Below are 8,702 nucleotides of genomic sequence, written 5' to 3'. Positions count from 1 at the left end.
GATAACCTTGCAAATGGCTGACAAGTCTTTGAGGCAGGCATACGCACTAGTAGAGAATGTACTGGTCAAGGTTGGAGACCTCTTCTTCCCTGCAGATTTTGTGATACTTGACATGGAAGAGGAAACAGATGACTCCTGGTGCGCAGAAATTGTGATTACACTTTGATTATGTAAAATCCATCGCTCTTTCTTTCCCTGGTAATGGCGCCAAAAACATGATGCCAATACCATGGTTCACAACTTCGCACAACTAACCAGCAAGTGCACTGGGTCGTCCAAGTAATACCTTACGTGAGTAAGGGTCGAATCCCACGGAGATTGTTGGTATGAAGCAAGATATGGTCACCTTGTAAATCTCAGTCAGGCGGATATAAAATAGTAATGGAGTTTTCGAAATTAAATAATAAAATAGGGATAGAAATACTTATGTAAATCATTGGTGAGAATTTCAGATAAGCGAATAGAGATGCTTTCGTTCCTCTGAACCTCTGCTTTCCTACTATCTTCATCCAATCAGTCTTACTCCTTTCCGTGGCTGGCTTTATGTGATGCATCACCATTGTCAATGGCTACTTTCGGTCTTCTCTCAGGAAAATGATCCAAATGCCCTGTCACGGCACGGCTAATCGTCTGGAGGCATCACCCTTGTCAATGGTTACATCCTATCCTCTCAGTGAATATGGTCAACGCACCCTGTCACGGCACGGCTATTCATCTGTCGGTTCTCGATCATGCTGGAATAGGATTTACTATCCTTTTGCGTCTGTCACTACGCCCAGCAATCGCGAGTTTGAAGCTCGTCACAGTCATTCAATCATTGAATCCTACTCGAAATACCACAGACAAGGTTTAGACTTTTCGGATTCTCTTGAATGCCGCCATCATTCTAGCTTATACCACAAAGATTCTAATTAAGAGATCTAAGAGATACTCATTCAGTCGAAGGTAGAACGGAAGTGGTTGTCAGGCACGCGTTCATAGGGAATGATGATGATTGTCACATTCATCACATTCAGGTTGAAGAGTGAATGAATATCTTAGAAGCGAAATAAGATGAATTGAATAGAAAACAGTAGTACTTTGCATTAATCTTTGAAGAACAGCAGAGCTCTACACCTTAATCTATGGAGTGTAGAAACTCTACCGTTAAAAATACATAAGTGAAAGGTCCAGGCATGGCCGAATGGCCAGCCCCTCTGATCTAAGAACCAGGCATCCAAAGATCTGAAAATGATCAAAAGATGTCTAATACAATAGTAAAAAGTCCTATTTATAATAAACTAGCCACTAGGGTTTACAGAAGTAAGTAATTGATGCATAAATCCACTTCCGGGGCCCACTTGGTGTGTGCTTGGGCTGAGCTTGAGTGTTACACATGTAGAGGTCATTTCTGGAGTTGAACGCCAGTTTTGGTGCCAGTTTGGGCGTTGAACTCCACTTTGCAGCTTGTTTCTGGCGCTGGATGCCAGAATTGGGCAGAGAGCTGGCGTTGAACGCCAGTTTACGTCATCTAAACTTGGTCAAAGTATGGACTATTATATATTGCGGGAAAGCCCTGGATGTCTACTTTCCAACTCAATTGGAAGTGCGCCATTTCGAGTTCTGTAGCTCCAGAAAATCTACTTTGAGTGCAGGGAGGTCAGAATCCAACAGCATCAGCAGTCCTTCTTCAACCTCTGAATCTGATTTTTGCTCAAGTCCCTCAATTTCAGTCAGAAAATACCTGAAATCACAGAAAAATAAACAAACTCATAGTAAAGTCCAGAAATGTGAATTTAACATAAAAACTAATGAAAACATCCCTAAAAGTAACTAGATTCTACTAAAAACATACTAAAAACAATGCCAAAAAGCGTACAAATTATCCGCTCATCACAACACCAAACTTAAATTGTTGCTTGTCCCCAAGCAACTGAAAATCAAATAGGATACAAAGAAGAGAATATACTATAAATTCTAAATTATCAATGATACATAGCTCCAATCAGATGAGCGGGACTTGTAGCTTTTTGCCTCTTGAATAGTTTTGGCATCTATAGGAACTCAGAGTTCAGATAGTGTTATTGATTCTCCTAGTTCAGTATGATGATTCTTGAACACAGCTTCTTTATGAGTCTTGGCCGTGGCCCTAAGCACTTTGTTTTCCAGTATTACCACCGGATACATAAATGTCACAGACACATAACTGGGTGAACCTTTTCAGATTGTGACTCAGCTTTGCTAAAGTCCCCAATTAGAGGTGTCCAGGGTTCTTAAGCACACTCTTTTTTTTTTTTTTTGCTTTGGACCTTGACTTTAACCGCTCAGTCTCAAGTTTTCACTTGACACCTACACGCCACAAGCACATGGTTAGGGACAGCTTGGTTTAGCCGCTTAGGCCAGGATTTTATTCCTTTAGGCCCTCCTATCCACTGATGCTCAAAGCCTTGGGATCCTTTTTATTTACCCTTGCCTTTTGGTTTTAAGGGTTACTGGCTTTTTTTGCTCTTGCCTCTTGGTTTTAAGAGCTTTGGCTTTTTCTGCTTGCTTTTTCTTTTTCTTTCTATTTTTTTTGCCTATTTTTTTTTCTTTTTTTTTTTCTGCAAGCTTTGTTCTTTGCTGCTTTTTCTTGCTTTAAGAATCATTTTTATGATTTTTCAGATTATCAAATAACATGTCTCCTAGCCATCATTCTTTCAAGAGCCAACATATTTAACATTCTTAAACAAAAACTTCAAAAGACATATGCACTGTTCAAGCATTCTTTCAGAGAACAAGAAGCATTGTCACCACATCAATATAATTAAGCTAAGTTCAAGGATAAATTCAAAACTCATGTACTTCTTGTTCTTTTGAATTAAAACATTTTTCATTTAAGAGAGGTGATGGATTCATAGGACATTCATAACTTTAAGACATAGTTACTAACTACTAATGATCATGTAATGAAGACACAAACATAGATAAGCACATAACATAGAAAACGAAAAACAGAAGAAATAAGAACAAGGAATGAATCCACCTTAGTGATGGTGGCGTTTCCTTCTTGAGGAACCAATGATGTCCTTGAGCTCTTCTATGTCTCTTCCTTGTCTTTGTTGCTCCTCCCTCATTGATTTTTGATCTTCTCTAATTTCATGAAGGATGATGGAGTGCTCTTGATGTTCCACCCTTAATTGTCCCATGTTGGAACTTAATTCTCCCAGGGAGGTGTTGATTTGCTCCCAATAGTTTTGTGGAGGAAACTGTATCCCCTGAGGTATCTCAGGGATCTCTTGATTTGCAGTCAAATGTTCTACCACTGAGCTATAGACCCTTTGAGATGAATCTTTCCATCTCCCATGACTCGGAGGTGGAAGCCTTTGTCTTTCTTTTCCATTTTCCAAAGGTTTCTCCGGTCTTAGGTGCCATTAATGGTAATGGAAAAACAAAAAGCTTATGCTTTTACCACACCAAACTTAGAATGTTGCTCGCCCTCGAGCAAAAGAAGAAAGAATAGAAGAAGAAGAAGATATGGAGGAGATGAAGGGACGTGTGTATGGATGTGAGTGGTGAATAGAAAACAGAAGGGATGGTCATGAATGGAGAAAGAGAGGGTGAGGTGGGTAGGGATCCTGTGAGGTCCACAGATCCTGAGATGATCCTGTGGGGTCCACAGATCCTGAGGTGTTCAAGAATTTACAACCTTGCACCAAATTAGGCATGTAAAATGCCCTTGCACACAACTCTGGAAGTTCAGCGCCAGGTTGGTGCCCATTTTGGGCGTTCAACGCCCATTTGTTGCCCATTTCTGGCGTTGAACGCCAGAACCATGCTTGTTCTGGGCGTTCAACGCCAGCTCCTCTCCAGGGTGCAATTCTGGCGTTCAGCGCCCAGATGATGCCCATTTTGGGCGTTCAGCGCCCAGATACTGCCCATTTTGGGCGTTCAGCGCCAGAACCATGCTCTGTTCTGGCGTTGAACGCCAAACAGGTGCTTCCTCCAGGGTGTAATTTTTCTTCTGCTGTTTTTGATTCCGTTTTTAATTTTTATTTTCATTTTGTGACTCCACATGATCATGAACCTACAAAGACATATAATTAAGAAAAATATAGTTAGATAAATAAAAATTGGGTTGCCTCCCAACAAGTGCTTCTTTAATGTCAATAGCTTGACAGTGGGCTCTCATGGAGCCTCACAGATGTTCAGAGCATTGTTGAGACTCTCCAACACCAAACTTAGAGTTTGGATATGGGAGTTCAACACCAAACTTAGAGTTTGACTGTAGGGGCTTTGGGTGACTCTGCTTTGAGAGAAGCTTTTTATGCTTCCTCTCCATGGATGCAGAGAGAGATCCTTGAGTTGTAAACACAAGGTTGTCCTCATTTATTTGAAGGATCAATTCTCCTCTGTCCACATCAATCACAGCTCTTGCTGTGGCTAGGAAAGGTCTTCCTAGGATGATGGATTCATCCTCTTCCTTTCCAGTATCCAGGACTATGAAATCAGCAGGGATGTAAAGGCCTTCAACCTTTACTAACACGTCCTCTACTTGTCCATAAGCCTATTTTCTTGAATTGTCTGTCATCTCTAATGAGATTTTAGCAGCTTGCACCGCATAGATTCCCAGTTTCTCTATTACAGAGAGGGGCATGAGGTTTATTCCTGAACCAAGGTCACACAGAGCCTTAAAGATCATGGTGCCTATGGTACAAGGTATTATGAACTTTCCAGGATCCTGTCTCTTCTGAGACAATGTCAGTTGATCCAGATCACTTAGTTCATTGGTGAACAAGGGAGGTTCATCTTCCCAAGTCTCAATACCAAATAATTTGGCATTCAGCTTCATGATTGCACCAAGAAACTTGGCACTTTGCTCTTCAGTAACATTCTCATTCTCTTCAGAAGAGGAATACTCATCAGAGCTCATGAATGGCATAAGGAGGTTCAATGGAATCTCTATGGTCTCTAGATGAGTCTCAAATTCCTTGGGTTCCTCAGAGAAAAACTCCTTATTGATCACTGAACGTCCCAGGAGGTCTTCCCCCTTGGGATTCACGTCATCCTCTCCTTCCCTTACAGGTTCGGCCATGGTGCTTATGTCAATGGCCTTGCACTCTCCTTTTGGATTCTCTTCTATATTGCTTGGGAGAGTACTAGGAGGGATTTCAGTGATCCTTTTACTCAGCTGGCCCACTTGTGCTTCCAAATTTCTAATGGAAGATCTTGTTTCATTCATGAAACTCACAGTGGCCTTAGATAGATCAGAGACTAAATTTGCTAAGCTAGATGGATTCTGCTCAGAATTCTCTGTTTGTTGCTGAGTGGATGATGGAAAAGGCTTGCTATTGCTAAACCTGTTTCTTCCACCATTATTAAGGCCTTGTTGAGGCCTTTGATCCTTCCATGAGAGATTTGGATGATTTCTCCATGATGGGTTATAGGTGTTTCCATAAGGTTCACCTAAGTAATTCACCTCTGCTATTGCAGGGTTTTCAGGATCATAAGCTTTTTCTTCGGAAGATGCCTCTTGAGTACTGTTGGATGCAGCTTGCATTCCATTCAGACTCTGGGAAATCATATTGACTTGCTGAGTTAATATTTTGTTCTGAGCCAATATGGCATTTAAAGTATCAATTTCAAGAACTCCCTTCTTCATAGGCGTCCCATTACTCACAGGATTCCTCTCAGAAGTGTACATGAACTAGTTATTAGCAACCATGTCAATGAATTCTTGAGCTTCTGCAGGCATTTTCTTTAGCTGAATGGATCCACCTGCAGAAGTATCCAATGACATCTTTGATAACTCAGATAAACCATCAAAGAATATATCCAGGATGGTCCATTCTGAAAGCATGTCAGAAAGACACTTTTTGGTCAGCTGCTTGTATCTTTCCCAAGCTTCATAGAGGGATTCACCTTCTTTCTGTCTGAAGGTTTGAACATCCACTCTAAGCTTGCTCAGCTTTTGAGGAGGAAAGAACTTGGCTAAGAAAGCCGTGACCAGCTTATCCCAAGAGTTCAGGCTATATTTAGGTTGAGAGTCCAACCATACTCTAGCTCTGTCTCTTACAGCAAATGGGAAAAGCATGAGCCTGTAGACTTCAGGATCTACTCCATTAGTCTTAACAGTATCACAGATCTACAAGAATTCAGTTAAGAACTGAAAAGGATCTTCAGATGGAAGTCCATGAAACTTGCAGTTTTGCTGCATCAGAGAAACTAATTGAGGTTTCAGCTCAAAATTGTTTGCTCCAATGGTAGGAATGGAGATGCTTCTTCCATGTAAATTAGAATTTGGTGCAGTAAAGTCACCAAGCATTCTCCTTGCATTGTTGTTGGGTTCGGCTGCCATCTCCTTTACTTGTTCGAAATTTTCAATCAAGTTGTCTCTGGATTGTTGTAATTTGGCTTCTCTTAGTTTCCTTTTCAGAGTCCTTTCAGGTTCTGGATCAGCTTCAACAAGAATACCTTTTTCTCTGTCCCTGCTCATAAGAAAGAGAAGAGAAAAAGAAAAGAAGAGGAATCCTCTATGTCACAGTAAAGAGGTTCCTTATTGTTAGTAGAAGAAAAGAAGAAGAGAAAAATCTGAACTCAGAAAGAAAGAGAGAGGGTTCGGATTTTTGGTGGGTGAGGGAGAGATGTTAGTAGATGAATAAATAAATAGAATAAGATGAGAGAGGGAAAATTTCGAAAATAATTTTTGAAAAAGAGTTAGTGATTTTTGAAAATAGTTTTTGAAAAAGGTTAGTAATTTTTGAAAATTAAGATTTAAAAATTGAAATAATTAGTTAATTAAAAAGAAATTTTGAAAAATGGGGGAGATATTTTCGAAATTGAGAGAGAGTTAGTTAGGTAGTTTTGAAAAAGATAAGAAACAAACAAAAAGTTAGTTAGTTAGTTGAAACAAATTTTGAAAAGGTAAGAAGTTAGGAAGTTAGAAAAGATATTTTGAAATCAAATTTTTGAAAGAGGTAAGATAAGAAGATATTTTTGAAAAGATATGATTGAAATTAGTTTTTGAAAAAGATTTGATTTTTAAAATCACAATTAATGACTTGATTCACAAGAAATCACAAGATATGATTCCAGAACTTAAAGTTTGAAACTTTCTTAACAAGTAAGTAACAAACTTGAAATTTTTGAATCAAAACATTAATTGGTGATGTTATTTTCGAAAATTTGATATAAAAATAAGAAAAATATTTTCGAAAAATGTTTTTAGAATTTTCGAAAATAACTAAGAAAATTGAAAAAAGATTTGATTTTTGAAAAAGATAAGATTTTTAAATTGAAAATTCGATTTGACTCATAAAAACAACTAGATTTTAAAAATTTTTGAAAAAGTCAAATCTAATTTTTGAATTTATGAGAGAGAAAAAGGGAAAGATATTTTTTTTATTTTTGAATTTTTAATGAAGAGAGAGAAAAACAAGAAAAATGATGTAATGCATGAGAATTTTAGATCAAAACATGTGATGCATGCAAGAATGCTATGAATGTCAAGATGAACACCAAGAACACTATGAATGTTAAGATGAACACCAAGAACATATTTTTGAAAAATTTTTAATGTAAGGAAAACATGCAAGACACCAAACTTAGAATTCTTTAATGCTTAGGCACTAAGAATTCAAGAATGCATATGAAAAACAAGAAAAGACACAAAACATGCAAATGCAAAGATCAAACAAGAAGACTTACCAAGAACAACTTGAAGATCATGAAGAACACCATGAATGCATGAAATTTTCGAAAAAAATGCAAGATGCACATGCAATTGACACCAAACTTATAACATGACTCAAGACTCAAACAAGAACACAAAAATATTTTTGATTTTTTATGATTTTCTAAATTTTTTTTGGTATTTTTCGAAAATTAGTGTGAAAAAGAAAAATAAGGATTCCAAAATTTTTAATATGAATTCCAGGAATCTTATGCTCTTTAATCTAAAGCTCCAATCAAAGGGTCAGGCATGGCTTAATAGCCAGCCAAGCTTTAGTATGCTATCACTTGCATTTGCTAATTTGCTAAGAAAGACAAAAAAGCTCTTCTCTTGAGTATAAGTGAAACCTCAGTCCAAAAGAATTTGGACATGGCTTTACAGCCAGCCAGGCTTCAACATGCTTTATGAAACACTAGAATTCATTCTTAAAAATTCTGAAGAAGAATATATTTTTTTTTGAAAACATTTTTATTTTAAAATTTTTATCTTTTTTCGAAAACAAAGGAGAAAATTTTAAAAGATTTTTGAAAATTTTTTGAAAAGAAAACAAAAAGAAAATTACCTAATCTGAGCAACAGGAGAACCGTCAGTTGTCCAAACTCGAACAATCCCCGGCAATGGCGCCAAAAACTTGGTGCGCAGAAATTGTGATTACACTTTGATTATGTAAAATTCATCGCTCTTTCTTTCCCTGGTAATGGCGCCAAAAACATGATGCCAATACCATGGTTCACAACTTCGCACAACTAACCAGCAAGTGCACTGGATCGTCCAAGTAATACCTTACGTGAGTAAGGGTCGAATCCCACGGAGATTGTTGGTATGAAGCAAGCTATGGTCACCTTGTAAATCTCAGTCAGGCGGATATAAAATAGTAATGGAGTTTTCGAAATTAAATAATAAAATAGGGATAGAAATACTTATGTAAATCATTGGTGAGAATTTCAGATAAACGAATAGAGATGCTTTCGTTCCTCTGAACCTCTGCTTTCCTGCTATCTTCATCCAATCAGTC

This window comes from Arachis ipaensis, chromosome B3 (genome assembly GCF_059453495.1).
Source record: "Arachis ipaensis isolate K30076 ecotype BB chromosome B3, ASM5945349v1, whole genome shotgun sequence".
Taxonomy (NCBI): Eukaryota; Viridiplantae; Streptophyta; class Magnoliopsida; order Fabales; family Fabaceae; genus Arachis; species Arachis ipaensis.
This window is presented reverse-complemented; position numbering follows the sequence as displayed.